Source organism: Amblyomma maculatum, chromosome 7 (assembly GCF_055883805.1).
Source record: "Amblyomma maculatum isolate TAMU_Amacu chromosome 7, ASM5588380v1, whole genome shotgun sequence".
Taxonomy (NCBI): Eukaryota; Metazoa; Arthropoda; class Arachnida; order Ixodida; family Ixodidae; genus Amblyomma; species Amblyomma maculatum.
The window spans coordinates 86,747,928-86,772,738 of NC_139350.1; the positions used below are offsets into that span (position 1 = coordinate 86,747,928).

Consider the following 24,811-nt stretch of genomic DNA (forward strand, 5'->3'; position numbering starts at 1 on the left):
CCCCGCGTGTCTAGTTTTGCCGATTTTTTGTGCTCTCTCCCTGCTTTGAGTGCTCTGAGAGCAACCAAATCGACAGATGTGACGTCCGCAATCAAGACTGATGTGTGAATGTGCCCTAAGTGTCCACAGCTGCCTTTTCATTTTTAGATTGACCAAGAAAATATCTAGGAACGAGGCCTTTTTTTTTCGGGGGTGGGGGCGGCGTTGGAAAACATGCCTTGCTGAGACGCTTTTACAGATTTTCGCAAATTGGCCAATAAGTGAACCAATTATTATTATTATTATTATTATTATTATTATTATTATTATTATTATTATTATTATTATTATTATTATTATTAACGAAGATATGTCGGAAGTGCAGTACAAAAGTGATCCTAGCTATGGCTCGACTAACACTACTCGCACGGAGCATATCCCATTCGCGTCACAAGGTTCGTGAGTGCAAACCAAATATTATCATAAATGAAGCGCAGCCATTTAATAAGAACCGAAATAAAACACTGTGTAGTACAAGCTTGGATTTCACCTGCCTTCCGAGCCAGCGAGCCGATTATATCGCGTGTAGCGCACGGAGCACGCATGTACTTATGAGATTGCTAGCGTTCTTGTCTTTGATGAAACACCTCATTCGGACTATATACTTATTCTTCTACTGCGAAATTTCCTTTGCTAACGTCGTAATAATAAAAAAAAACAAATCTGTATATAGATCGCATGCTACAGGCCAAAACGATGGTCAAAGAGCGGGCCACTTTATTCCACAGTACTGATGATACTTTAGCAGTTTTTAAAGATATTATGTACGACAATATAATTACATAGCGGACTTACCTCGAGATGCATTCCTACCTTTTTGCTAACGTGGATCGCATTCACAATCAATATTTACTCATCCCCGTCTGTCGTCTGCTCTACAGTGCAGACGTAAATAAAAAGTTTCCCGCTTATATTAAAGTATCCTTCATGGAAGTACGCGTCAGGTTGCCCAATCAAGACGGAATGTGGGTTGCATGTCGCGGTGCACCTGCGGGGGCGCGTCAATGCGCGTGCTCGTGCGAGAGAAAGCGCACGGCGCACGCCGTGAAGGCAGCGAGCGAGCCGGCGGCGTCCAGTGAGAGCCCGCGCGACAAAGCAGCGCGAGACGTCTGCACGTGCGCAGAAGCGAGCGAGCGAAAGGAGAAAATTATCCCCAGTTTCTATTTTTCTGTCAGAGATGGCGCTCCCTGTCAGGAGCAGCAGCGCCGCTCGACGGTGCTTTGGAAGCCTATACAAAAACGCTTCCGCTGATGCGAAACGGAGGTACTAAGTAACATTGTGTCATGGGTAGCCACAATAGTAGGCGAAGCGCCAAAAGACAAGGCTCACGTGTGGAACTTTGCAGATTTCATTGGAAGCGTTTCCACAAGACCTGTTGTCCAACCGCATGACAGCATTCTGAGAAGTCTCGTGTTCTTTGTGGAAATGAAAAGGGCCGATTTTCCCCTTCTCCATAAACTTAGAAATGTTCGACAGTTGACAAAGACGTCTTAGAGAGGCATCAAAAGAGTACAATGGTTTAACACCATCTATACGAAGTGAAGGGGGTAGAGGATTATCCTGCTCTTAGCTCCGCGTGTGTCTTGCTTTGCCGATTTCTGCGCTCTCTCCCTGCTTTGCGAACGCTCTGAAAGCAAACAAATCAACAGATATGCAGCGTGCGACGTCCGCGATCGATAATGATGTGTGAATGTGCTCTACGACCAAGAAAATATCTAGGAGCCCTTTTTTTTTTTCGGGGGGGGGGGGGGGGGTGGAAAACATGCTTGGCTGAGCCGCTTTTACAGATTTCCGCAAATTGGCCAATAAATGAACCAACATTATTATTATTCATAACCAAAATATGTTGGAAGTGCAATACAAAAGCGATCCTAATTATGGCTCGATTGACACTACTCGCACGGAGCACCCTATTTGCGTCACATGTTAAATATAAATGAAGCATAATAACCATTTAATAAGAACCGAAATAAAGCACGATTGTAGTAAAAGCTTGGATTTCACCTTCCTTCCGAGCCAGCGAGCCGGTTATGTCGCGTGCAGCGCGCGGAGCACGCATGTGCTTTTGAGACTGCTAGCGTTCGTGCCTTTGAAGAAACATCTCCTTCGGAGTATAGCTTATTCTTCTACTGCAAGATTTGCTTTAGTAACATCGTAATAATAAAACAAAACCGTATATATGGATCTCATGCTACAGGCCAAAACAATAATCAACAAGCGAGCAACTTTATCTCAGAGTAGTAATAATACTTCCGCAGTTTTTAAACATATTATATACGACAATAGAATTGCATAGCTGACTTACCTCGAGATAAACTTCCTACGTTTTCACTAACGTGGGAAACGTATTCACAATCAATATTTACTCATCGCCGTCTGTCGTCTGCTGTACAGTGCTGACGTGAATAAAAATTTTCTCGCCTATAATAAGTTTCCTCCATGGAAATACGCGGCAGGTTGTCCAATAATCAAGACGGAATGCAGGCGGCATGTTGCTATGCGCCTGCGGGGGCGCGTCAGGGCGCGTGCTCGTTCGAGAGTTTTAGAATAGGGGGCCCCAAGCTTTGGGGCCCCCAAGGAGCTTGGGGCGTCGAAATGCGCATGCGCAGAACGTAAGGCGCGCTTGGGGTCTTGGGTTAACGCTTGGGGCGGCCCCTATTTTTCCAAAATAGCGTTCGCCCCAAGCCGCCGTTGGCAAGGTATATATCCGTTGGGTCGCTTGGGTTACGGCAACATGGCGGCGTCCGGCCGAGCGGCGGCCGCTCGCCTCAACACCGATTCTTCGTCACCGCTCCATGGTGTCATGTGTTCATGGCAAACAAAAGGCCAACAAAGCTTTTTCTATGTCTCATAATGCCCACACCACCAAATTTAAGCGATAAAATGCACCACATTTTCTGATTGCTTCTGGATTTACCGAGCTGCTAGGCTTAGCGAGTTCGCAGCATTTGGCTGCCATGGAGACGAAGACGATTGAAAGCGCGGGTAGTTTGAATGGAGTTGCCGTGCTCAGCACTTCAGCAGCGCGAAGCAATCATAGTGTGTTATTAAATAATTAGTTCCTTCATTACAAAATCCGCTTTGATTCAAATCTAAATAGAAGTTTCTTGTTAAATTTTATTAGCAAGTTGAGTTTTGAGCCGCTGTGGCTCGGCGAACAAATGCGCTGTCTCTCACGTGCATGTTGTGTTGTCACCATCTCTGCTGGTGCTTGGTCGAGTCCATCTATCCAGGCCTTCGTGTGTTTGTTTTTTCGTCTTTTTTTTTCCTCTGCCTACTTCGTACTCGGGAGGCCCAGGACCTGCACGAGCTTTTGGAAACTCGTAGTTGCAGCGCCCAGATGGTTCCGTTCTCGAACGGCGGCAGGAACAGGACCTATTCTGCTCTTCGGCGCCCGCTCGCAGCACCCTTGCCGGTTCGAATGTCCGGGTGGTCTGGCTCCACAGATGGTTAGGCCGACAGCGCGCGCGCGCGCTCACACATACACACACACACGCATACGCACACACACGCATACACACACACACACACGCATACGCGCACACACAAGCATACGCGCACGCACGCACAAGCAGCCGTATGGGCCAGCATTCGGGGCAACGAAACAGCGCGCAAAAAAGGACCGTCTCCGTCATTTCAGCACTCGCCTCTTTCTGCCCCTGTCAGTGCATGCGAGGTCGTAACAGTGCCCCTTCGACAAGCGGGAATGGCTTCAGAAAAAGCAGGTGCTCCCGTGCGCATCCGCTTCACTGTACAGGACGACATAAATATTTTAAGGGAAGTCTATGCGACAAATCCCTTTGAAGATCCGAGGAGATGGGACCAAGTGACCTTGGTAATTTCCCACGGAACTGGGAAAAACTTTACGAAAAGGGCAATCCGCGATCGGGTGGACCTCCTGCTTGCACAGTTCCAGCGCAATGACAGGGCCAACCTCGCAAAGTAAGTATCATATATTTTGATTTTTCCTTTTGCACTCGCGCAAATTATTCGTGACGACTGTGATTAATATTATGTTTGCTGTGGGAAGCGTATTAATAATTAACTCTTTTGTACCACATTGTGCTATCATAGGTCCGGAACTGAAGAAGAATACGACGAGAAATGCCATCTGCTCCAAGATGTACTCGACATGGCGAAAGAGTATGGTTATACTATAAAGAAGACTGCAACAAATAAGGTGGCCGCCGGTCGTCCCTTATCGCGGCCTGGGGCGGCGGCTGAAAAGGCACTCGCATCCACGAACAAGAGATGTAGCTGCAGCCGCTTTTACGCCGGACGTTGAAGGCCCAATGTCTCCTCCACAGCCCAACCAATGCGAGTGCCCTGTTAACGCAATACATTGACTATATGACTGTGCTGACCCCATACCTTTATGGAAATGTGATTTTTTTTTTTTTTTTTGATTTCGTGCACTGATGTTTTGTGTGCTCTATTATCCTGTTCAGCATGAGAGCGAATGCCTCATCTTATCAAACATTTTTCTGAATAGCCAATACAATTGTCCCCTGTGATTGCAACATAACTGTAAGCAACCGCCAACCACGAGCTGCACGTGGCTGTGTTATTGGGCGTGGGCTTTTTTTTTTCATTTCTGTGAACCTTCAACAATTCATAAAAGCCTACTTACAGAGCCAGATCAGCATATTTTACAGCACAGCAAAAGTGATTTTTGTGAAGAGTTAACTGGACTGCAAACTGTTCTCCAAGTGAAGCAACATATATTGGATCCACATTATCCTGAAATAGTGATGGAGTTTATGAATGTTTTTGCATCAGACTGCACCCCACGTGTATGCTTTAGCACTAGGAAATGATCTCATTGCTGAAACATGACCAATTCATATGATCCAAAGACAGCACGCTGTGTACAAGCAATCATATTTATTCCTTCTTCAAGTTATTTTTTTTGTAAGGTGTTTATAGGAGCACCAAGACCGCAAGCAACGTCCGCAAACCAAAGCGACGGGGGTAGCGTTCTAATCTACAGGGCAGTGCCAACAAGGCTCCGGCTCCACTTCGTCTACCTCTTCGGGTTGGCGCGCGAGCTGATGGCGATCGGGATTACTACAATACCCCCCGGCGGAAAAGGAGCCATCCTGGCGACTCATGGTGAGGAAAGGGTAGGGGGATCATAATACGGCTTGAGGCGGTCGACATGTACAGTTTCTCGGCCGCGGCGGCGATGATCTGGAGATGGGTTCAAGGGCTCTACTATGTAATTGACGGGAGAAGATTGTTCGAGAATGCGGTAAGGTCCATGATAGCGCGATAGGAGTTTGGATGAGAGGCCGGGTGCAGAGGAAGGCACCCAGAGCCAAACGAGGGCACCTGAGGGATATGAAGGCGCTGGATTTGTAGGGTCCCGGTTATGCTTTTGTTGAGCCTGGTTCTCCGTTGTGAAGGAGCGCGCCAATTGTCGGCATTCTTCGGCAAATGTGTGCGCTTCAGACAGTAGAGTGGTCTCTGAAGCGTCGGGTTGGTAGGGCAGGATAGTATCCATGGTGGACGTGGGTTCACGACCATATAAAAGAAAGAAGGGGGGGAACCCAGTCGTAGTCTGCGTAGCCGTATTGTAGGCATACGTTACAAAAGGCAGCACTTGGTCCCAATTAGAGTGAGCGCTATCAACGTACATGGCTAGCATGTCACTAAGAGTGCGATTAAATCGCTCAGTCATGCCGTTCGTTTGGGGGTGATACGCTGTGGTGCTCCGGTTAATGATCTGGCACTGCTTGAGGAGGGCTTCGACAGTGTCGGAAAGAAACGCACGTCCGAGGTCACTGATCAATTCTTTCGGTGCGCCGTGACGAAGAACGAGGCGATGCAGAATGAACGAAGCAACATCCCGTGCGGTGGCAGACTGCAAGGCTGATGTTTCCACGTAACGGGTTAGGTGGTCAACGGCTACGATGACCCAGCGGTTGTTAGCCGACGTGGTCGGAAGCGGGCCATACAGATCGATACCGACACTGTCAAAAGGGCGGCTGGGGCAAGGCAATGGCTGCAACGGAGCGGCTGGCTGAGGGGATGGATTCTTGCGACGTTGGCAGGCGGTACAGGATCGGATATACTGACGAATGAAGCGGTACATGCCGCGCCAGTAATATCTCATACGCAGTCGAGAATAGGTTTTCATGGCACCTGCATGGCCGCATTGGGGATCGGCGTGGAAAGAGTCGCAGATTTCGGCACGGAGATGTCGCGGAATCACGAGAAGCCACTTTCGCCCTGTAGGATGGTAATTGCGGCGGTATAAAAGTCCATCACGAGTGGCGAAGTGGTGGGCCTGACGACGAAGTGCACGTGACGGAGACAGCTCTGCGGGCGTAGACAGGAATGTTAAGAGGGAGGATATCCATGGATCCTTCTGCTGCTCAGATTTCATGTTGGTAATGTTGAGCGGCGACATATCGTAGGCACAAACGAATCCAGCCGTCGAGTCGTTAGGAAGCGGTGAACGGGAAAGGGCATCAGCGTCGGTGTGCTTGCGTCCAGATCGATAGATGACGTGGATATCGTACTCCTGAAGACGTAACGCCCAGCGGGCGAGGCGGCCGAAGGGGTCTTTGAGGGAGGATAGCCAACAGAGCGCGTGGTGGTCGGTAACAACGTAGAATGGGCGACCGTAAATATAAGGACGAAACTTGGTAATGGCCCATATGATGGCCAGACACTCCTTTTCGGTCACAGCCCAGACGGCCACTGACGTCCGACGGACAACCGAACTCGGCCGCAACTCGGCGGCCGATTTCGGACGTCCGCCGGAATTCCGGCGTACGTACGAAAGCGGATGGTCGAATCCGTTCGCCCAGCGGACAGCCGCCGTACGTCCGCCACTGGATTTGTTTTACACAGCTATGATATAGTTTGTAGTCGTCGTGCTCGTCTGAACTGCGTATAAATCAGTAATGCCGTCAAGTCTGCATTATATGATGCCAGAGCGAATCGATGCGACAGAAAGCGTTTCCATTAAACAGTGTTTTTTTTATTTTCTGCATGTTTCATCGTTGAATTCTTCCATCAAAAATTTTTGATTAAAAGTGAAATGACCATTAAACATTTTTCTATCATGATGCTTCGGTGAAATTTTAATCAGTGGCTGAATAGACGCAGCAAGCAGCAAGCTCAAAAAGAACGAAACCGAACCTATCCTCAAAACATTCTGAAATGAGCCAATCCAATCCACCTGACAAGTTGAAGTTTAGTTTAGTTACAGTGAACTAGAATATTGGGTAGTGTGCTCACTCCGCGGCGGCTCTACGGGGAGCGGAGGCCCCGCGTATAGTGTTCTAGAATTGGGAAGTGTGCCGTCTTCGGCGCGCCGCAATGGGAGCGACGTGGTCGCCGGAGCGATGAAAAGCGTAGGTGGCGCTGTCAGCCGTAGGAGCGCATCACAAGCGCGCGCGGCGCAGAGGAAACGCTTGGGGCGTCTGCTTCTGCGGCTCGTTTCCTGCGTGAATTTTGTTGCATCGCGTTGCTTCTCTGGCTGTGTACTATGGCGCGTTGTTGAGCGAAGAGCGATGATTGGTCAAGCAGGAAAACACATGTTTGCAGAGAGCACAGTAACAGTTCCGTCCGTCTCGTATGACTTTCGCCCCCCCCCCCCCCCCCTTCTTTTACTGAATGCTCTTTTCCTTCCTTTCGTTCTTTCTTCTTGCTCATTGCGCGCTCTTTCTGCTGCCTTCCCTATTCGAACCCTTCCCTTCTCGAAATACACTCAAAGCATGGTTGACTCAAAGCATGGTTTCCTAAGCAACAGCACAGCGGAAGGCCTTCGGGTAACTTTGCAGTCCACAGTCGACCTCGTCGACTACTTATCTGCAAAATGCGGTTTTACATACATTATCACATCGAGACTAAGCCAAGACAAACTAGAAAACCTCTTCGGCATCGTGAGGCAATTTAATGGCTGCAACGATCATCCCACGCTGGCTCAATTTTTAGTGACAGTTAATGCCCTGGCATTTTACAACTTAGCGAAGCCCCCAAAGAAAGAAATTGTAATGCTGAAATTGTAAATGCCTTACTTGGAATTAGCCGTACAAGCGAGAAACCTACCCAGCTTCTTTCAAATCCTATTGATGAGCTTGACCGTTTGGTTGACGAGGGAAGGCTCGAGGAGGTCGAAGCTTTTGAATTCCCTTCCTTCAGATGACCACAGATACGTCACTAGGCACAGTTCTAGCCGTCTCATAGCTTATATTGCAGGATATGTCGCTAGAAAGTTCATGAAGAAGTCAAAATGCAGTATTTGCTCCGCTTATCTCATTTCAAGCAAATCGTGCGCGGCACAAAAAGAAGAAAATCAATTTATCTCAAACTTCGACCACGGAGGTCTTCTTTATCCGTCCTCGGAGCTTGCAAAACTCGTGCACACGCTGGAAGAGTCTTTCAAGGTTTTTTTTTTTTAGTTCAAGAAAGATTAACGCAAATAGCATGCGTGAATTTGCGTTGTTTTTGCAAAGCGCATAGGTTTCCAAGCTTGGTTGCCCTACTCATGACAAAGAAATGACAATGCATAGTGAAGTTCTACGTCCTCATGCTATTGCGTTTTTATGCCAAGTCGCTAAACCAAGAGCAGACCTCTAAAGCAGAGCAGGTAAAGCACCTAAAGCTGATGAGATGCAAGTAATCGTGTTTGAGAACTTTATTTAATCATTCTGCCTTTCTCTTGTGTGTTTTCAAATTTAGCAGCTTAATTTATTCACGGTCTAGTACAGTTCATTAATATTCTCATATAGTTCTGTACAGTTTTATACGTTTGTACCATATTCTCGCACTAAGTCGCGATTTTTTTTTTCCACGTCGTCCATTGTGTGGTTTCGTTCATTGCTATGTGCTCTCATTCATTCATTTCGTTTTGAGTAGAACTGCCAGTTCATATGTATTCGCCCACATTTAAATAAAGTCATCAGTAAGCGCTGGCATAATTTCTGTCTTCAAGCAATCTTCGCATACCTCTATTTACATGTGGCGCAAAAAGTACGCTAGCCTAGCCTAAAACACCATTCACTGCGTTTTCAGTGCGTGCGAGCGTCGATGGAAGACTTCAGTCTATCCCGCATAAACCGGTGCATCCAATATTAAAAATTTACATGACCATAGAAATACGTTAGACATTCGCCATTGAACATCCCGCTAGTGTTCGAGAAATAAAGTACCCAATACGTTCAGGAAATATATCTTGCCGTTGCTTGTCAGTTCGTCGGCAATCTGTATCTTACATTGCCTGCATGTGTATTGCCGTTCCCTGACGACGGCCGCTTATTTTATAGGGAACTAGTTGTTTTGTTCATGAACATAACCGTTTTAATACATCTAGACAAGCGTGTGGGAGCTAAAGCTACACAATTTATTGCTACGCGCCTTCGGAGTCCGATTAAACTAGCGGTGACGAAGGCGGTTCACCCAGCTGTCTGCTCCGCGCTCACTGCGCTCCTCCTGCACACAGCGCCCTCTCTCCTGTCATCGCTGAAACGACCAGCTCGCCGGCGGCAGACGGCACACTTCTCAATTCTAGAACACTATACCCCGCGTGTGTCGACAGGCGACTGCTTCGCGGCGCCGGCACCAGGTGACGCCACGGTAGACTTCACGGTAGGATTTTGCTCCGCCCGTCGCTGTCAGCCGGTTCAATTTGTCACTGCGTTGTGTGCATTTGTGGCCTCGTTGTTGCTGTGCTGTGCGCATGTTCTTTTGGCGCTTATCGGAGGTTACTTCAAGCGTTTGTTCAGTAAAGGCCAGTTCAGGCTCTTGTTTAAGCTCCCATCGAAAGTGAGTGTTGACTACACCACGTGCGTCGGTGTATGCATGTTCTGCCTGGAGATCAGAACTCTTTGTGCTTTTCTTTCGCACATGAGGATGTAAGCGGACATGTGGCCTGTACTAACCGGTTAATTCACTGGGACAGACTGCTAATAATAATAATAATAACAATATAACAACATACACATACGGAAGCGCCGAAGCCACAAGCGGGCTTGTGCGGCGACAACCGGCAGCCGCTGCAATCTTCGCGCCACATCACAACTCCATCAGAGCTCCATCAGAGGCAAAAAAAAAGAAACATTTGGCACAACACACTATCAAAAATGAACTGACAACATCAGTACATATTATATGTTCTCTAACGCTTTAACAGCAACTCTCAATGTTTTGCGGGTGGTCAAAGAAAATACGTCGTCCAGTAGTTCGTTGAGGATGGCTGGAACATAAGCGTCTTAATTGTTGCTTTACCGTAATGAATGCGGACTCTCGGTTTAAGACAACGAGGAACATGTCTCAACGGTACTGGTTTCGTGTTTTTGTGCCTGTATGCACTGCTCCAAAAATATTTTAGTACTACAATTTGTTTAAAAAGATTGTCAAAAGCAGGCAAACCGGCTGTTCTAAAGACACTGCTGGGCAAATTCTCCTGTGGTATGTAGAGGACGCTTGTAGCGATGTTTTTCAAACTCCTATTAACTCCATGTGAAAGAGCAGTTAGAAAAACACATACCGTATCTTTGAACACTACCCCAGAGCATAAGCGATTAGTTTTCTGATAGAAAAAGGCATCATGGTTTTCAAATTAAACAACAAAGATGCAACACTTCTAAGTTTCTTACAAATGTGGGTCAACTGAGTACTCCATGTCAGATCACTGTATATGGGTACACCAAGATACGTAACCGACGGGACGCTAGATATAGGTTGACAAGAACACAAATAGCAATATGAGGAGTTTAAATATATAGAACCTACATTTGGTACATCTTTGTGCGGGCTACGAAAACAGACAAGTCGGGATTTGGTGCCATTTATTTGTATTAAGTTTGAGACAAACCAATGACTAAATTTAATAGCGCCTCCTGAAGGTTAGCCAAGGCACATGAAAACTTAGGTTTGCCTGATACTAGTAAAGGGTCATCGGCGTAAAGGAATATAGTGGATGCTTTCACGTGGTCACATATATCATTCACATATACCCGCACAACAAACTTACCGCGTCACTGCAGATAGGCCCAAACCAAAATATGCCGGCCCGTCGTCAAAACCATTGCTACGCGCCTGAATGCAATACTGGCTATGTGTATACTAAAGGTGGCCCAAAAATAGCCCTGCTAGGCGTTCCCAAAGATGACTTTTAAGGAAGCAGTGGGAGATCAACCTCCGTCACTCGGACAAGCGGCTGGTTGAGAGCTGTGGAGCTGTGCTGTTTGTGAGCTTCATTTCGAACTTCGTTGGGGCTATGTTCATATTGTGAACGGGGGAAAAAGTCCGCATCCCTCGTGGGAAGCCAGCATTATCCCCCGATACCACACCGACGCTATTGCCGAATCTGCCGGCCTATCTTTCAAAAAATATACCGAAAGAAAGACAACAAAGGAAGAGGGAACCCACTGGTGTTGTAACTCATACGGGCCCTCGAAAACAAAACTTTCTAGTCTGCCCGATATACCCGTAACAACAGAAGAGTAGGAATCGGCCCCAAACGAACAGATTCTGAAAGTATTCTTGATATTTTGGAAGTGGTTAGAAATAGACTGCATAAAGAAGTTGGTTGCCCCGTTCACGCAGAAGGCCGATCTGAAGAAGTAATAAGGTTTTATTTAGTCACCGGACTGCACTTGTGAAAGCTAGGGGTTAATTCAAAAAAAGGCAGAAAAACGAGAACGGGCGAAACACCTCAAACTAAGCCATTGCTAACGTTGTTGTGAAGTGCTGGAGCAAGTGAAGGAAATAAGCGGCAAAATACGTGAACATAAATATACGCAGCGGTGACAAATCTGTTCATATGTTTCATAAAGCAGTGACTTTATGTCTCTCCAAATAAGTATGCAGTAGCTGGTTTGAAAACCTTGTGGTGCGGCTCCCGTGCTGCGAAAAACACGAATTGTAAATAATGCATCTTTCCTTTTACTTTGTCAGAATTACATGCATTCATTATACCTGTCATCTCCATGTCCTTTTTGTTTTTGTGTTCTGCAGCATGGGTGTTTGTGAATGAGCAGTTGTTGCGGCCGACACTCCTTCATTCCTCGTTTATCCCTGGCATGAATCCCAAGCTATTACTATTGACTTTAAGCATTAATGGAAAGAGTTGTATAACCCCCGAATATGCAGTGCATTATAATTTCTTTCCAGTGAAACAATGCAGGCTCGAGTGACATACACTACGTGAACGTCCCAACGAGCCAAGCGCATTGATTAACATTGTTTGAACATGTGCACAGCGCAGATATAAAGTTCAATTCAAGGTCCGCTTAACCATTTCAGCAAAACCCACGCAAATGTCGCGGTAATATTTCAATTTGTCGGCGCGGCTACTGCGACGCCGGCCGAGCGCGGCACTGGCTTTTACCCGTGGAGCGCGCGCGCTTCGAAGCACCTACCGTAGAGGCGCGCAGCGCCACCGCCCACCGCCGCTCCCCGTCGACACCGGCGGGGACACCTCGAGCGGCGCTTGTGAGCACACTACCCGATATTCTAGTTCACTGTAGTTTAGTCATGGAAGATGGCTTCACGTTTCCGTGTTCTGCATTTTCTGCGCAGTTACAAATACCTACGGCTGTAATGCACTGCTAGCATTGTTTTTGCTGTGGCTTGGTGCGGCTGGCACACTTTGTTCACCCGCCGATTCCAAAGTAAGTATTTCACCGAACTTTTGTTTCTTTAGTGGAACTTTTCGATGCACCGATAGTGGTGAGCTTTTGGGTAAGGAAACAGCTCTGTACAGCAGCCGAACGGTCGAGTGTTTTAGGCGAGACTGACAGGATGGCTCCGCGCCGACTAACTAAAGGGCAGCCTCAAGTCTGAGGGCCATCTTTCTCGGCATTACTGGACGCTGCGCCAGTAAGCCGCGCAACTTCTCTGTCTCTGATAAAGGAGTGTCTGCCCGAGCTTTAAAGGAGTTAATTTGTTAACCATGCGCAACGTGCTGAGTTGTAAAAACTATACGAGAAAACTTTTGCACTCCTCGAGCCTATCGTGCGACATGCCTACACTTGTGAAAACGTCGCGCGGTTTTTTTTTCTTTTTTTTTTTTAATGGATAGCCGCTGATCTTTCTCTCTCGAGCTTTACGGCAACTACAGTTTCTAGAAGGAACGGCTGTAGCTACTAAATAACTAAAGGTTTAGTACTCTCCTTCAGCTTTGACAAACCAGGACAGCCCCTTGCGCATGTTGGTTATGCATGTGGGACCGAACCGCGCAGAACAACCGGACAAGGAGATGAGAGAAAAAAAAGAAAGTCAGCACTTGTCTTTTTCTTGACCCGTTGTTCTGCGCTGTTCTGGCACGAATTTGACATACCGCCGCCGCGATACAGTTGGGCTGTGAGCTCTGGTGCCTGCAACGCCTTCTTTTATGCAAAACAGGCATACTGGGAGGCCATGCAAGCCGCAGGCTCAAAAAAAAAAAGAAACACGAGTTGAGCAAAAGTGAGATGAAAACAAAATTGTTGTTGCTTTGTCCTTACAGATATTCAAAGGCTCCTCAGAACTTCACTGCATTATTGACAGCGAGATAATGCCAAAGCTACACTAGAGCCATGCAGCACCTTATAGTGCATGATACTGAGCTTATGTCTCGCACTGAAAGCTCTTACCATGTTCTTAGATTATCATATTAAAGTAGCTTTAAACCCTTGCTTGTTAATACAGTGATAGCCATAAATTGAATCTAGGGCATCATGCTCACATACAAGGCTTCTGATAACTGCTGGTCACATGATGTGGGCTATAGCAGAAACCTGTACCTGGTCATCTTACAAGCATTTGTGCAATTGATGCTTTTAATGTGTTGTAAAAGTTTTTGTGTTCTGTTTCTGTATGGGAATGCTTTCCTTATTGAAGGCTAACATTTGGCTTGCTACAGCAAAACCTCTACCTAGTCATCCTAAAAACAGCACCGCAGTTGGTGCTTTTAGAGTGTTGTAAAAGTATTTGTGTTCTGCTTCTGTATGGCAATGCTTTTCTCGCTGAAGACTAGCATGAGGCTTCCAAAAATTTTTCAGATGCCATTTGCTGTAGCCGATTTCGTAGGCCAACAGGAAGCAGCACTTTGAACATGGAAAACTGTCATCCACGGGGGAAAAACAGCAACATCCCTTTGCATTCTCATTTCTTTGGTATGGCTAAAAGTGAGTATTGTATCATTATCTATATTATTAATATTGAATCATGATTGTCAGTGTTGAAGTTGTTTGAGCGTGATTTTAAACACACAGGACATCCCTTCGACATTAAGGTTTTAGCTTGTTTACATGTAGGATGTAGAACTGGTTTCAACAAACTTTATGCAGCAAGTTCTTTTTACATTGTCCACCATGTTACTTTTTGTCATTGTCCATTGAAGTAAATAACCAGTATTTTACGTTTACACAGTCGTCCACTCTTAGCTTGAATGGGAATGTGTGGCATGCAGTTTGCAAAGTAGCAATGCATCCGTCACAGCCATGCATCAAGGCTAAGTGGCTTGTGCGTAGAGGGACCAGCCGCTCCAGCTTCACGTCATCTGCCTCTTTGCTCCGGTGTGCAGACGTGCATTGAGGCAAAGTGGTTTATGTGTAGAGAAACCAGGAGCTTCTTTGTCACATCTGGCTGTTTGTTACGGTGTGCAGATGCGCATCGAGGCAAAATGGCTGATGTGTAGAGGGACCAGGAGCTGCTGCTTAACGTCCTTCGCCTCTTTACTACAGTGCACAGCCGTGCATTGATGCTAAGTGGCTTGTGCATGGAGGGCCCAGGAGCTGCAGCTTCACGTCTGCCTCTTCGCTCAGGTACGCAGGTGCGTATTGAGGCAAAATGGCTTATGCATAGAGGGACCAGGAGCTGCTGTGTGGCGTAGTCTGTATATTTTCTATGGTGCGTATTGAAGTACAATGGGGGGGCTCATGTGTAAAGGTACCATGAGCTGCTGCGTCATGTCGTCTGCCTCTTTACTATGGTGCGCAGGCATGCATCAAGGCAAAGTGGCTTATGCATAGAAGGACCAGGAGCTCTTGCTTCACATCTGCTATGATGCGCAGCTGCGTATTGTGGGTGGTGGTGGAAAACATTGCCATCAGATACAAATACAGGAGGTTACTAGCTGACCCTGAGGGGGCCTGTCCTGACAAAAACAAGGGGTCCCTAGTTTGGGACCCCAGTGGTGGTAGAGGGACTAGAGGCTGGTACTTCGCGCTGTCTGCCTCTTCGCTACGGTGTGCAGCTGCGATGGATGCAGTGGCATCTCAAAAAGTGCATGCCACGCACTCGCATGTTCAGCCTGAGTGGACGACTGTATACCTGCTATAGCTTTGTTATTCATAGAATAAACCTAGGCCAAGTTGGATAAATTATAGCTCACCTCATATGTGGTCAGCAAAGAAAAGCCACTCCAGAAAATCTGATGCATTTACTGTCATAGGATTCTTATTCATATACATGCTACTGACAAGTCAGATTCTTCACCCTCAGAAATGCCAGAAAAATAACCAAGGGTGCGTCTGCAATAGTCTAGCTTGCTCTTTCTCTGCAGACTTGAGTCAGATGTGTGTTCCATTGCTGTGGGTGGGACAGGTGTGAATCTTTGATTTTAAGCTTGCAACAAGTATGTTATTGTAGTTTAAAGGCAAAACGGTACTAATAATCGCAGCCCCCGTGGCCTTTATCCCCTTTTAATAGTGTTGCTAGACACTGAATTATTAGTTTACTCTGCACTGTTTCTGTCTAGCTGATGTGCGGAGATGTCTCGCACATCTCCGCACATTTCTGTAAGGGATCGATGGGTATGCTAGGCACCATTATTAGTCTGCTCTTTTTGGGTCACCTGTTCAATGCCCAGCTGCGGCCGTCTCCCACTTGCCCTCGGACAGGAGGCGGAGAGACGCGCACAGAGGCAGCTACAGCAGCTACAGTGCTTAACGGAAACGTAGGCAGAGAGGGAAAGAAGTCCCCTCTTCCGAGGACTTTGCTGTCGCACTCGAAGACGCGGAGACAGGCAGTTTGTTCTCGTTGCTGTGTCATGTAGGAGGCTCATTTTTATTTAAGGAGCTTTACGAACAGTATACAACTAAGGGGTCCTTAGTACTAAGCGTACTAAGGGGTCCTTAGTACGCTGACTGGACCCATCACCCGGAGGCAGCACAGCTTTGAAACGAGCACCTCTTTTGGAAGAACTGCTTATCGTTCAAAGAAAAAACACTGTCAGGTTGAAGGGTGTAAGGCCCTCTTCCTTGTTGGGGAGCCCATAAAAGTGACAATTATTCAGTGCAGGCGCGCTGAGTGGGGTCTCGTTGATTCCAACCCTGGATGTCAACAGTGGTGGGAGATGGCGGCGCTGAAAAAGGGCAAGTGTGTAACAGTGACGGTATGATGCGGAGCGGGAGGATGTGGGTTGGCTCTTCTGATGTGGTCCGCAATGGTGCTGACTCGGACGCCAATAATTGCAATAATTGCCTTGTAAAAGGAGCCGCCAAGGATGCAAGCTTTGGGCAATGGTTGCACACGTGGGACACCGTTTTGATGGGTTCTAATTTTTTTTCTTTTTTTTTCCTAGGGGAGAGATTTTGGCATGTGACCTAGTGAGCCAGACCTCATCATTTCGAGGTCCATTCTCTAAATTCCGTTTGTTGTGAAACGAATTTGTTGTCCCTTTTGCATTGCTTGTATTAGGGAGAGGGTGAAGAACTTATGAAAGTGGAAAGACATGCCAAAATGTTTGTTAGCCAGTCATGTGTGAGTTTGTTGTCATTGGGGATGAGAAATGTGGGCGGAGTCCCGAAGTTAATGAAACGGCCCCGCGGCCTGGAGAACTCGTTCTGAGCTAGATTTTGATCTCTTTCCTCTTCAGCATAGATCATGGTCATTGTTTCACCTGTTGTAAATATGTACATTCATGTATAAAATTTTCAGTTCATCTTCCTCTCCGTGTGCAAGTTGTTGTGGCCAGATGCAGTAAATTCACTATTTTCATTTCTATATAACGTGCCTTTCTGAAGATGGTGAGCTCTTTTGTCCAATCCTGTAAGAAAGCAGCAAAGCGCTCCCAAATCTTCCACAAACTGTGTAATATCTTTAATACTAACTGCGGCTTGGTGTCACTCAAAACATGTAGTTGAGGTAGATTTCTTCCCCCCCCCCCCCCCTTCTTTTTGTTCGTTCAAGTGAGGACCAGCGGGCACTAACTCTTGCTTTTGTAATGCCCTAGGCTCCGCCTTAAGGCAGTACTCCAATGTCAATACCATTTTTATAGCTATAGCTGTCCAACAGCACTAATGTCTTTTATACACTTCTTTTACTAATCTCTTACCCAAGTGGTGGCTTATACTGCAGGGGCGAAAGTCTCTGGACAGTATGTCTAGATTTTGGACTAGAATCGCGATGTAAACGAATTGTGATCTTATTTCTCTTGCACACATGAAAGAACTAACGTTCAACTTTCACATCGACAAGTATGGTCCGAGTTTCCTGGTCGATGTGAAAGTTATGTGCTTTGATTGCAATTTGTGTAGTCCACACACTTGTCCCCAATATTACATAGGGGCAAATTAGGCGCCTTTACAGGGGCAGTTTCTTTGGCGCCCACTACCTTCCCCATAAAAAGCTAGTGTTTCTTGTGAACAGCTGGCTGCATTTATAAATACCATTATTTTTTTGTAATTTGTTGTGCGTAGTTGAAAAATCCATGACATACATGCACAGCTGGTTGCCAGAATTATGCAACCATATTTCAGTAACTAACATCCATGTTGCATGCTGCCGGTAATACATCAGGAGCTTGTGGTTGTCAGCTTTTTGTGTTTTGTGTAACTTGCTATTGGAATGTCACATATAGCGCTGTGGGTAAACAAATAACTTTACTTTTAACTCTTGTAGAAGCATGAACACTGCGTAATCACTGCGTCGGGCTGTGCTTCCACATTGGGCTTTAGCCACATGTCAAATGTCTATCTTTATTCTGCTGCAGCAGCTTGCATGTTATCAGATAAGTTACTTCGTCGCAGCTGCTCTAAGGAGACACTTTCTAGACGCTTGTAGCCTAGATGTTGATGTCGATATACCCCCGACACGCCCAGGGAATGTCTTCGGTAGAGGGTACATGGAAACCAGCGAAATGTGCAGTTTACAGAACAAAAAGGTAACAATTTTAAATGATGTTATTATTGATCACTTCTTTTCAGAGCAGGAACAATGACTTTAGAAATCTGCCTGTTAAACTGCTCAAAATGCAGGTTTCTGCCGCCAATGCGTACCTGTGTAATACTGCAATGCTCTGGCTGTGCTTTATGTTCATATACAGCATCCTTTATGCTTAGTTTCTCTGCATGTGCACTCCATGTCTTGGGCATTGCTGAGGGCGCACAGCAGCAAGCATAACATGCCATGTTTGGTCAGAGTGGCATGTTCAAAAAGACTACATAAAACATTAAATTACTGAATGCCAGGTTCTGGTCAAACTACGTTTGTATCTTTTGTTATTCTGCATGGGTTTTGCTGCAGTTATATGACCTTTCTATATAGTATGTGACAGTTCTGAATGGAGATGCATGCGTACAGTGCCATCTGGAAAAAGCAATTGAGAGAAACTGGCAGTTGCCCTTGGAGATGTGTAATCAAAGTTCAGCACAGATAACTTGAATTTAATTTTTTCTTCTATTGCAGGAGGAGCCCAGCCTGCTCTTTCCATCTTAGGCCTGAAAGACCAGCAACAGCTGATCGAGCAAATGCACAGGATAGTAACTGCTCCTGGAATCCCGGCCTGCAGAAGCCGCCCACAGAGAACTCTATCATCTCCTCGCTAATTCCGAAATATTAGGTTTCAATAAATACCTTTTCCTCCACCACCTCCCCAAGGGAAGAGCTGTCACGGCCAAGGATAATTAAAAAAAATTATTCAAGTAGATTCTTAATACTCCAGTTGGCCTGCATTTTACCATGTCATTCCTTAACATCGATATTTTTTTAGTGTAGACTATTTATGCATGCAGTTTTTGCAATAAAACAAAAAAAAAAGCTTTTTTTTACAACCTCGCATGCTGGTATGCCTATACACTTAGCATGTTTTCAGGAATGGTTCATTTGTGTAAAGCTCAGCTAGCATATGTGCCTCTTTGATGTAAGTTTTAATTGCACACTACTGTTCAGTGCTTTGTGGGTGAAAGTAAAGCAGACAACAGGAAACTTGAACCTGTTGCATATTCTATTGTCTGCTTTACTCTCACGACAAAGGCATTGAGCACTAGTATGTGACTGAAATTTCCATGGCACATGCTTGCTGAGCTTTACACGAATGTTATTGGCAAGTTTTTACACCAATAGCGGGCCCTGCAAGCATGTTCCGGGAAATGTCCGAATGTCCGCCTCCGGCTGCCCGTCGGACGTCCGTGGGACGCGATCCGGATCCACGAACGATAGTCCGACGGACGTCCGCTGTACGTATATCGAACATAACCGGACTTCCGTCGGATGTCCGAAGGTCCGAAAACGGACGTCCGTCGGTCGACCGTCGGACGTCTATGGCCGTCTGGGAGAATAGTTCGATTCCGCTTTCGTGAGGGTACGACTAGCGTACGCGACGACATACTCGGAATATCCAGGTTTCCGTTGAGCAAGAACAGCGCCCAGACCTATGCCGCTTGCATCAGTGTGTATTTCGGTCGAGCAGGCAGGGTCAAAATGGCGGAGTATAGGGGGAGAGACCAGTAGACGGCGTAGTGTACTGAACGCAGCATCACAGTCTGGTGACCAAGAGGAGAGGTTCGGGCCTCCGGCGAGAAGTTGCTTAAAGGGGCGATGATACTGGCGAAGTTTCGGATAAAACGGCGGAAATACGAACATAGACCGATAAAACTTCGAAGTTCTTTCAAGGTTGTGGGCTTGGGGAAGTCTGCGACGGCACGAAGTTTGGTAGGATCCGGTAGAACGCCATCCTTGGATATGACATGACCAAGTATTGTGAGCTTGGTAGCGGCAAAGTGACATTTCTTCAAGTTGAGCTGTAGGCCGGCTTCAGTAAGGCACATAAGGACACGCTGAAGGCGCAGAAGGTGGGAAGGGAAATCTTTAGAGAAAACGACAATGTCATCTAGATAACAAAGACACGTTTCCCATTTGAGCCCACTGAGAATGCTATCCATCATTCTCTCGAAGGTGGCGGGGGCGTTGCACAGTCCGAACGGCATCACATTGAATTCATACAATCCATCGGGAGTGATGAAGGCTGTTTTCGGGTGGTCAGCGGAAGCCATCGGTACTTGCCAATAGCCAGAGCGCAAATCTAGCGACGAAAAGAACTCCGCTCCTTGCAAACAATCTAGCGCGTCGTCAATTCGTGGTAGTGGGTAAACATCTTTGCGGGTTATCTTATTCAGATGCCGGTAGTCCACACAGAAGCGGATAGTGCCAGCTTTCTTCGTCACCAACACTACGGGGGAGGCCCAAGGGCTATGAGATGGTCGTATGATGCCCCGTTGAAGCATATCGGCGACATTGTCACGAATGACGCGGCGCTCAGTGGGCGACACGCGATATGGTCGCTGCCGCAGGGGAGCATAAGGACCAGTGTCGATTGCATGAGAAACGGTCAAGGCGCGGCCCAAGGAAGGCTGGGACACGTCAAAAGATGCACTGAAGCGCTGAAGGAGGGCGACTATTTGGTCCCGTTGGGCGGACGTAAGGTCGGTCGCGATAGCTCGATGAAGGGCGTCGACAGGAAGCTCATCACTCGTAGCAGCACAAGACGTCAGGGCAGCGACTTGAGGAAAAACTTCAGGTTCGGAGAACATGTAAGTGCGATCAGGGTCCAGCTCTTCAATGTAGCCGAGGCACTCCCCGCAAAGAACAGCCGTTGGGCAGGGAAAAGGGTTGGAAGCATAGATGACACAGCTGCCATCAGAAATTGTTAGAACGGCGAAAGGAAGAAGGAGGCGGTTATGGTGGGCGGAGGCGAGTTTGTGCGTAAAGAGAACAGGACTAGGGAGGGCAGATGTCGAAATAAGGGGAACGAGAACAGAAAAAAAGGGAGGAATGTCGGTGTCTGCAGCTACAAGGAGTTTAGCAGGGCGCACAGGCGGGTCACACAGGGAAACATTACACAGAGGGGAAAGCTCAACTTCAGCACGGGCACAATCAATCACAGCACTGTGAGTTGACAGAAAGTCGTAGCCGAGGATGATGTCGTGGGAGCAGTCGTAAAGCACCACCATCTCGACGAGATACGTAATGTCTTTGATGCAAACTCGTACCGTGTACGCTGCCACAGGGGTGATGCGCTCTGAACTGGCCGTACGAAGCGAAAAGGCAGAAAGCGGCGTCGTGACCTTGCGAATTTTGCGGCGAAGGGCATCACTAATTACGCCCTAGCAAAAAAATCCGATAGAAAACTAATAGCCTATCAGATTATTGATATTGGTTTTATAGGTCCGCCAGAGTATTGGTCTTATGGGTATCCTAGCCGATTGGTTTTACAGGTCTACTGGAGTATTGGTTTTATAGGTCAATTGTTTACTGGTCGTATAGGCTATGGTTTTATCGGTCCTATGGCATCTGATAAACTGATAGGTCTGTAATGCTAGTACACCCATAGCTGTCAATAATCTGATAGACCTACAAAACCAGTAGGCTTCCTATTGGTTTTGTAGGCCCTATGGAATATTGGTCTCATCGAGTAGCTGCGGGTGTTTTACCTCTCCGGACACCTGTAAGGAGAGGGCAGCTATGTTCCATTTTCTAGGGATGAGTTAGGCAGCAGGTGCATGTATACACATTTTAATCCACAATGACAGCGGCAACGCATACTGGCACATAATCCAAACATTGACTGCATCCAGGTAGCCCTCGATTCCAAGATTGCGGATTTCGGCCCGATGATGTAGTCTCTCGAATGCTAAGGCACCTGAAAGAAATAAAAAATTGCGTTACAGCTTGAAAAATAAGTGATTTCAAGAACGCGACACCACCATGACTTCAAAAAATCGGTCCACACATATACCGGCAACCGCGATTGCGCGCGTCAGTTAGGAGAGGCGCCGCCATTACTGAACGCCGAGGTAGCTGCTGAACCAACATTCCGCCTTGCGCCTCACCACAGGTTCTGCCACTTAAACACAGTACGCACGATATTCGAAAACAGATTAACGCTAAAAAGTTTCATCAATACTTTCAAGAAATCGTGCCGACAACTTTAAAACTCGACGCTGGGTTATATCACACCGCGCGATTCAAATTCCTTTGTTGGCGTGCAGGCAACGGCATTCTGCAACGCAAAGCCACATCATACACTGACAAAGTATAAACGTCAGCCCGAAGTTGCAAGTGATGCACACGCACCTGATCAAAAGCTGAACGTGCGCTGGAAAGTTGATATCCTCGAGAAGCACCCCGAAAATCGGCGAAAACTTGTAAACACAGGGCACCGACCGAACTGCCGCCCGATCAGCGATCGCGCCAGCGCCAATGCCTCTACGGAGCTGCGCATGCGCGCCCAGAGGAGAGGTGGAAAGGAGGATGAGAGAGGCCAGCACGGGAACGCTTGCGCGGGAGTGGGAGTTAGAGAAAGGAAACCTACCTCTCCGCTGCGAAACGCCGCCGGCATCGCGCTACCGCGTCGGCAGCTCGAGTCGTACTCGTCGCGTGCTCGATGTCGACGTCTCCTCTCGCTTCGGCGGCGGTTGCAGTGTTGCAGTTGCTTGGACGCGCGCCTCTCAATCCATTTCACCGTCCTGCTCTGCACATGTAGGTGATTGTGACTGAGCTGGGCCCCGACAGAACCGTGCTATATCCGCGTGCTTTCCCATCTCCATTCAGTGATCCAGTAGCAACAGCGTCGCGCGTCTTGCGGCTCCAACCGTACGTAGTTTGTTGAGACCGCGCGCAGCGTTCTCAATTGTTATTGCGGCTAATATTGTACGTTACGGCAACACTCAATAAACGGGATGAATGCGTGAGTTTTGGGGATGTGTCCGAGATGGAAAAGGAAACAATGACAAAGACCTAAAATCTCCAACGTACTGATCCTGCATGCAAGACCCATAAACAAAGGCATACTGATGTATCAGACACATGAACCAATATGTAGTAGTCTACAAGACAAGCATGTATCAGCCTATAAGATGTATGGGCTTCTGCACTGGTCTGATACTTTTCTTATACAGCCCACCGATAAACCTATGAAACCAATACTATTGCCTATAGGACAAATATGTACCAGTCTATAAGATTTATGAGTTTCTGAATAAGTCTCATAGAAATGCAGATAAAACACATAGCATACCTACAGAACCAATACCGATTCTTATAAAACCAATAACGCACCCTATTGGTCTTTTTTGCTAGGGCGGAAACGGCAGCACCTGTATCCACCAGCGCAAGAACGGGAAAACCTTCTACGAACACTTCAATGACGTTGGCGGGAGAAGGCGGAGGACTTAACGAGTTCGTCAAACGCGCAGTTCTTGCCTCCGGAACTGCGGCATTTAGTTTTCCCCTTGCGTAGGGCCCTGTCGCCGGACCATTGGCGAAATGGAACGTCGGCAAGGCGAAGGCGAACGGCGTGTCGAGTACTGAGCCCGAGGTGGAGACGATCCAGAAGAGATGTTGCTCAAGGGCGGCTCGGGATCGTAGTGGTACTGACGGACTGTGTTCTCAGGATGAAGCGGGCGCTGACGACAAAGGCGAGCGACGTGACCCGGGAGCCTGCAAGCATAGCAAATTGGGCGATTGTCGGCGGTTCGCCATGGGTTCGTAATGCGGCGTCGCGGTCGAGGGATCTGAGACTGAGGGGGCCATGAAACGAGGTGGAGCATAAAATGTAGGGTCGTTCTGGTACGACGATGTTGGAAGCGGACCGCGCGTTCCAGCGGTTACTTGAGCGTAAGTGAGTGGTGCTTGCACAGGAGCGATGGGAACACTAGAAGGCAGCGCTTCGGCGACTTTCTCCTCGATAACTTGGCGGATAGCCGGCGAGATGGATGGCGCGTTGGCCGGCGCTAATTGCGAAGTGCAGACGGTCGGCTGAACTGGGTGGAGGAGGGACAGCTGGCGTGCAACTTCTTCGCGGATGAAGTCTTTGATATTCTGCATAAATTGAGACTGTTCCGCAGACGGCGTAGCCAGTGCCAAGCCAGCAATGCCGGCAGGTGTGGCAGCCCGCCGCGTAGAAGCGCGTTGCTTTCGTAGCTCGTCAAACCTCTGGCACAGTGTTATAATGTCGGATACGGAAGTAGGGTCTCTGGCCGACATCATATAGTACGCATCATCAGTGAGACCTTTTAGAACATGTGTGACTCTTTCGGGCTCGGGCATGGACGGATTGACCCGCTTGCAGAGGTCAACCACGTCCTCAATGTAGCTAGTAAACGTTTCTTCGGGACGTTGAAGCCGTGCATGGAGGCGGTGTTCGGCGCGGAGTTTACGTACCGCAGGACGGCCGAAGACATCCGCGAAGTTCTGCTTGAAGACAGACCACGTCGGAAGATCGGCTTCGTGGTTTCTAAACCACAGATTCGCCACGTCCGTGAGGTAGAAGAGGACGTTGCTCAGTTTGATGGAATCGTCCCAGCGGTTGTAAGTGCTGACGCGCTCGAAAGAGGCCAGCCAGTCGTCAACGTCGTGGTCGTCGGTACCACTGAAGAAAGGTGGGTCACGGGGGCGTTGTGCCCCGGGACAGAAGATGGTGGCAGGAGTGGCAGGGATGGGCGTCGATGGTTGGCTGGGAGCGTCCTGCATGGTTGTGACCGAAGGCGGTAGCGTGCGGTTCCGAAGTTCCAGGGTGAAATTTGCGAGGAGGACTGGGGCGACGACCGAA

General features: G+C 47.6%; 1 long non-coding RNA gene across 1 annotated transcript; it reads left to right on the forward strand.

Moving 5' to 3' along the window:
• Positions 1-12,513: 12,513 nt before the first annotated feature.
• On the forward strand, positions 12,514-16,368 carry LOC146183877 (uncharacterized). The gene is made up of 3 exons (XR_014708804.1): positions 12,514-12,668; positions 14,040-14,165; positions 14,646-16,368. It is a non-coding gene; the product is annotated as an uncharacterized LOC146183877 (long non-coding RNA).
• Positions 16,369-24,811: the final 8,443 nt, after the last annotated feature.